The sequence below is a fragment of the Alosa alosa genome, chromosome 7, assembly GCF_017589495.1.
Source record: "Alosa alosa isolate M-15738 ecotype Scorff River chromosome 7, AALO_Geno_1.1, whole genome shotgun sequence".
Classification (NCBI taxonomy): domain Eukaryota; kingdom Metazoa; phylum Chordata; class Actinopteri; order Clupeiformes; family Clupeidae; genus Alosa; species Alosa alosa.
In genome coordinates this window covers 7,548,300-7,554,348 of record NC_063195.1, presented here as the reverse complement: position 1 = coordinate 7,554,348, position 6,049 = coordinate 7,548,300, and positions in this window count along the sequence as shown.

Here is a 6,049-nt window from a genome sequence, read left to right as displayed (position 1 = left end):
CTGTTCGTCAACTTTTACAAATTTGAACGCACCTCTGGTTAAGTATAATCATCCAGGAACTTTACCCTTACAATGTGGTTATCAAAATGATGCCAATAACGGTAACTGAATAATAATATTCCAAAGTATGACACAATTAAATGAAGTATTTTTGTTTAAAAAGGTAAAAAGGTGTAAATGCTTATTGAACCTGTAACTGTAGGCTGACACTGAAATGGACCGCAACAAAGATGTTTGAGCGGATCACTGCTGTAGGGGAGAGTGGTTGGAGTAATTAAACAGTCTGGGGTCTGTTAGTAAGGAAGTCCATAATCCAGCTGCAGAGTGAGTTGCTGATGCCAGAGATGGAGATCAGCTTGGAAGGGATCACAGTGTTGAATGCTGAACTGAAGTCAATGAACAGCATTCTAACATATGTATTGGGACTGTCCAGGAGGGTGTGTGCCAGACAGTGTTGTGCCAGTTCACAGCTTTTCTAAACTAGTTCAAGTTCAGTTCATACATGCTCAAAGTGAACAGTTCACGTTCAAAGTTCACAATTTTAATTCTGAACTAGTTCAAAGTTAAGTTTATTTTACTTTTTTCGTAAGATATTCAAATAAATACTTTTTTTTACACTACGAGCTAGAAATCACTATACGTTCTTTGAAGCTGCTCATTGTAGACATTTGCTCATGACACTGCAATTGTGGGTTTCTTACCAGGTGATGAAACTTGCAGCAGTACAGACAAGGTAGACCAGTCTCCCGTGCCATCACTTCCACTAGCCATTTTTTTTTTTAAATTGCAGCTTTCTCTCACTCTTCGTCATTGGTCTGTCTCTCTCTCTCTCCTCCAGCCCTCCGCGCTCTGCGTCGTTGCCTGCTACGCCGGGCGTTGCTATGCCTACCCCCGCTCTGCTGCAATTCATCACGGGTAACGTTGTGCGGAAGCTATTCAACTATTCTCAGCCGGACACTACGTTGCCCGCAATGCATTACGCACACAATGTCAAAATAATTTCTGTCTGGCGATACATGATTTAAGCGGCACCAGCGAGAATACAGGAGGGAACTTTCTCTCGTTGCGTTTCAAAAGAGAAAACAGATGTCACTCAGTTTTCAATGGAAAACAAATTCCAACGTTCATTTACAGTGATGTCTGCCGTTCATGACACATAATGTGAACTAATTCACGTTCAAGTTCTTTATTAAAAAAATGTTTGCGTTCAGTTCAGCGTTCACGAAAAAATGAGCGTGTTCAATGAACGCGTTCTTTTGAACTCGTTCACGCACAACACTGGTGCCAGATGGAGCGCTTTGGAGATTACATTACATTACATTACATTTGGCTGACGCTTTTTAGCCAAAGCGACTAACAACATAGTAAACAGTAAGTTTTTTAGAGCAGTTCTCAACAATTTTAGGACAATTTAAAAACATTAGAGTACAGTAAGAATAAGTGCATCAGTGAGTGCTGTTTTAACAGTTACTTGTCAGTTTGAGACGGCTGGTGAGTGCTAGGATCAGTAAGACTTGTTGTAAGTGTTGCTATGAGAGGAGATGTTCTCTAAAAGAGCTGGGTCTTCAGGAGTTTTTTCTGAAAATGGAGAAGGATGTCTCTGCCCTTGTAGGAGCTGGCAGTGTGTTCCACCAACGAGGAACAACAGATGAGAAAAGTTTGGATTGGCTTGAGCATACCGGTGGTAGAGCTAGACGTCGTTAGGCCTGGCCCGAGGTCTGGAGGTAGCGTATGTCTGTATGAGGGCATTCAAGTAGGTGGGAGCAGAACCGAGACTACTTTGTAGGCAAGCGTTAGAGCCTTGAATTTGATGCGGGCCGCCATAGGTAGCCAGTGTAGCTGGATGAGCAGCGGGGTAACATGTGCCCTTTGGGTTGGTTGTAGACCAGGCCGGCCGCCATGCTTCTGGATCATCTGAAGTGGTTTCACTGGGCGCAGGCTGGGAGACCTGTCAGGAGGGCATTGCAGTAGTCGAGTCGTGAGATGACTATTGCCTGAACCAGAAGTTGGGTAGCATCTTGAGTCAAGTAAGTCCTGATTTTCCGTATGTTGTATAGTGCGAAACGGCATGACCGGGTGACTGAGGCAACATGATCTGAGAAGTTTAGTTGGTTGTCGAGAACAACTCCTAGATTTTGCAGTCCTGGTAGGTGAAACAGACAGGGAGTCAAATTTGATGTTGATGTCGTGGATGTATGGTAGGTTTAGCTGGGAGGACCAGCAGTTCAGTCTTTGAGAGGTTCAGCTGGAGGTGGTGTGCCTTCATCCATGTAGCTATGTCTGAGAGGCAATCCGAGATCCTGTGCTGGAAACCAAGGGGTCATCAGGTGGAAAGGACAGATAGAGCTGTGTGTCAGCCTGCATAGCAGTGGTATGAGAAGCCATGCTAACGGATAATCTGTCCCAAGGAGGTGGTGTAGATAGCAAAGAGAAGGGGCCCAGCACTGAGCCCTGGGGGACCCCTGTGGTGAGATGGTGAGGTGCAGATAGCTGACCAAGCCATGATAATGTTAAACGGCGTCCTGTGAGGTAGGATTCAAACCAGGAGAGAGCAGAACCGAGAGATTCCCATGTTAGCGCAGTATAGAGAGAAGGATCTTGGTGATTAACTGTGTCAAAGGCAACCCGATAAGTCAAGCAGAATGAGTACTGATGACCGGCGGTCGCCTCTGGCTTCTTTTTAAGGCTTCTGTTACAGACAACAGAGCCGTTTCCGTAGAGTGGCCGCTTTTGAACCCAGACTGATTTGGATCCAGAAGGTTGTTTTGTGAAAGGAAGTCAGAGACCTGTTTGGAGACTGCTCGTTCAATGCCTTTGGATAGGAAAGGCAGGAGTGAGACAGGGCGGTAGTTCTCGACTTGAGCAGGGTTGAGAGAAGCTTTCTTAAGTAACGGTGTTACCCGGGCCATTTTGAACGCTGTTGGAAATGTGCCGGAGGTTAGCGAGGCATTGATCACATGTTTGATAGCTGGAGTGATGGTCGGGCTGATGGACTGAAGTAGGCTCAGAGGGAATAGGGTCCAGCCAGCATGTGGTAGGACGGCTGCATGTCAGGAGTCTAGATACTTCACTCGAGAGAGGCGTGAATGCTGAAAAAAAAGATGTTTCAGCGTCCCTAGAGGTTGTAGGAGTGCGGTATCTGAGTCAGATGCGTTGAGTGGGCATGTAGAGAATTGACTGCTGATTGCCGCCACTTTGTTTGTAAAAAATGAGGCGAGGGTATCTGCAGTAAGGCTGGATGGAGGAGGAGGCAGCTGAGGGTTAAATGCTTATTTGAAGGTTGAGAAAAGTTTTAGTGTCTGTAGCTGTTGATTTTGTCATTGTAGAAAGCCGCCTTAGCAGCAGTGATGCTGGCTGAGAAGGAGGTTAGGAGTGTCTGGTAGTTTTGAGGTCATCAGTTAGTTTGGATTTGTGCCATTTCCTCTCCAGCGGCTCTGAGTTTGGTGCGCCATGATCGGAGGGGGTATCATTTAGCCATGGATGAGAGTGTTTGGATCGAGCTGGCCTTGTGGTAAGAGGGCACAGCTCGCCTAGACACGAGGTCAGTGTGGAGCAGAGCGAAGTCTGTGGCCTCATTAACCTCCAGAGAGGAGAAGGTGTTGAGTGGAGGTAGACCGGAGGCAAACCACAGAGGAGAAGTGTGTTGGAGACAGGTTCCGGATGTTGCGGGCGAACGTGACCATCGGGCTGAGGAGCCGGAGGCTGTTCTGTCAGGCTGACGCTGAACTGGATGAAGAAGTGGTCAGAAAGATGGAGAGGCGTCACCATGAGGGTGTCTGTGCTGCAGTTCAGTGAAGAAGAAGTCAAGCTCTTTGCCAGCTTTGTGAGTCGGGTGGGCTTTGAACGAGTTTGAGGTCAAAGGAGTTGATCAGGGCCAAAAAGTCCGCTGAGCCTGGAGCATCTAAGTGGATGTTCATATCACCGAGAACAAGAAGCGGACATTCATGCTCAGGGATGGAGGACAGCAGAGTGTCAAGTTTGTCCATAAAAGTCACCTAGTTGGCCTGAGGGCGGTAGATGACCAACACGTAGAGTTTTGCTGGGGCGATCACTGTGATGGCATGGAATCGAATGAGACATATTTGTTTGAAGGCAGTAGCGGGGTGAATTTCCATTTGTTGGAGATCAGCAGGCCCGTCCCGCCTCCCTCGTCCCAGATAGGCTGAGGGGTGTGGGATAGTGTAAGGTTAGTGGAGAGTGCAGCGAGGTGGCAGTGTTCTCTGGTTTGATCCAAGTCTCAGTGAGAGCAAGGAGTTCCAACGAAGGTGGTTGGCATAGCCAGCTATGAAGTCAGTTTTGTTGACTGCGGATTGACAGTTCCACAAGCCCATGGAGAAGGAGGTTTCTGTAGGTAAGGACCGTTTAAGTTGCTGGAGGTTAAGACGATTTCTGCCCCTTTTGGCATGATGCCGTTTTCTGCGATGGCCGGTGATAACAGATATGGTGGAATGGCACATTTTTGCCTTTGTCGGCGCCTGTGCTCGGTGAACTTGCACAGGTAAACTTGCTCGTCTTGACCGTGTCCGTCTTACATGAGGACGGCTGAAACGAGGGCTGACGCTTCAGCAACAGCCTCTATTGTTATGCTGACAGGAATTGCATGCAGCTGTCCTCGTGTCTCACTTATGATGAATCAGCGTAGACTGCCCTCTGACGTTCGCACAGCTTAGATTGTTCAAAAGGGTGGGCAGAGATGGCATCCTCTGTTGATCTGTTGCATCAGTAGGCAAATTGATACGGGTCCAGTGTAGCAGGCAGACCAAGGCAAACATTTTGCAATAATGGGTGTCAGTGCAACCGGACAGAAGTCATTCAGTGGCTGTGCACTGTTTAGGCACCGTTTTTCCAAGATGGCGGCACGTGCACAATGCGAGGCTTGACGTCTCTCCATTTTTTGCAATTTAGTGTTTATTTACCTGGCTATTCTACTTGTTTTCAAACTTGGTTTCAAAACACTCGAGCGAACCGTACCTACAACAGATATACACTATTGGATATTCATCAAAGCTGCAAGAACTTTGTTTTGGATCACCCATTCAACTTCGACCAACTACCTCCGGAGTTGATCAGACAATCGCGACCAGATGAACAACTTTAGGCTAAGCCTAAACCCGCACCGAACTGCACTCCCTAGCATATTTCTTGCCAACGTGCGTTCTTTGTTGAACAAGATGGACAAACTTAAGATCTGGACCCTCACACAGAAAAGACTTATGGACTGTAACATCATGTTTTGTTACACTTTACTTGACAGTATCGACATAAGAGTGACATGACACTGTCATGTACATGTCGTAAACAAGTCATAAACGTTTATGACATAACGCTTCTGTCATTAAGTGTCATTCGGTTTTTGTCATAACAAGTTAGGATTAGGGTTAGGGTTGGAGGTTAGGATCAGGGTTAGGGTTAGAGTTCATGTGCCATGAGAGTGTCATGTGTTCATGACAGTGTCAATGTCACTCTTATGTCGATATTGTCAAGTAAAGTGTTACCTCATGTTTTTCACTGAAACTTGGCTTAACAAAGACATCCCAACCACCGTGGTGGAGCTAGAAGGCCGTTCTGTCTTCAGGGTGGACAGGACAGCAGAGGCTTCGGGTAAGAGCAGAGGAGGCGGTTTATGCATTTATGTAAACAAAACTTGGTGCACGGACTGCGTCACTGTTAGTACCTATTGCTCTGCTGAACTGGAATATTTAGCCACCATGGACTCCATACGAACATTCCCACATACACCAACTCTGTCCTGGATTATGTCAAAAAGTGTGTAGAGGGAGTGACTACACATAAAACAGTGAAATTATTCCCTAATCAGAAACCCTGGATGAACAAAGAAGTTCACCTTCTCCTCAAGGGATGCAGCCTTCAGATCGGGAGACCAGGAGGCGTACAGCTCAGCCAGATCCAACCTGAGGAAAGGAATATCCAGGGCCAAACACTCCTACAAGAAAAGGATTGAAGAGCACTTCAACTCCTCCGACTCCAGGCGTATGTGGCAAGGCCTACATACGATCACCAACAAATCCCCCTGCAACACTCCCCTACC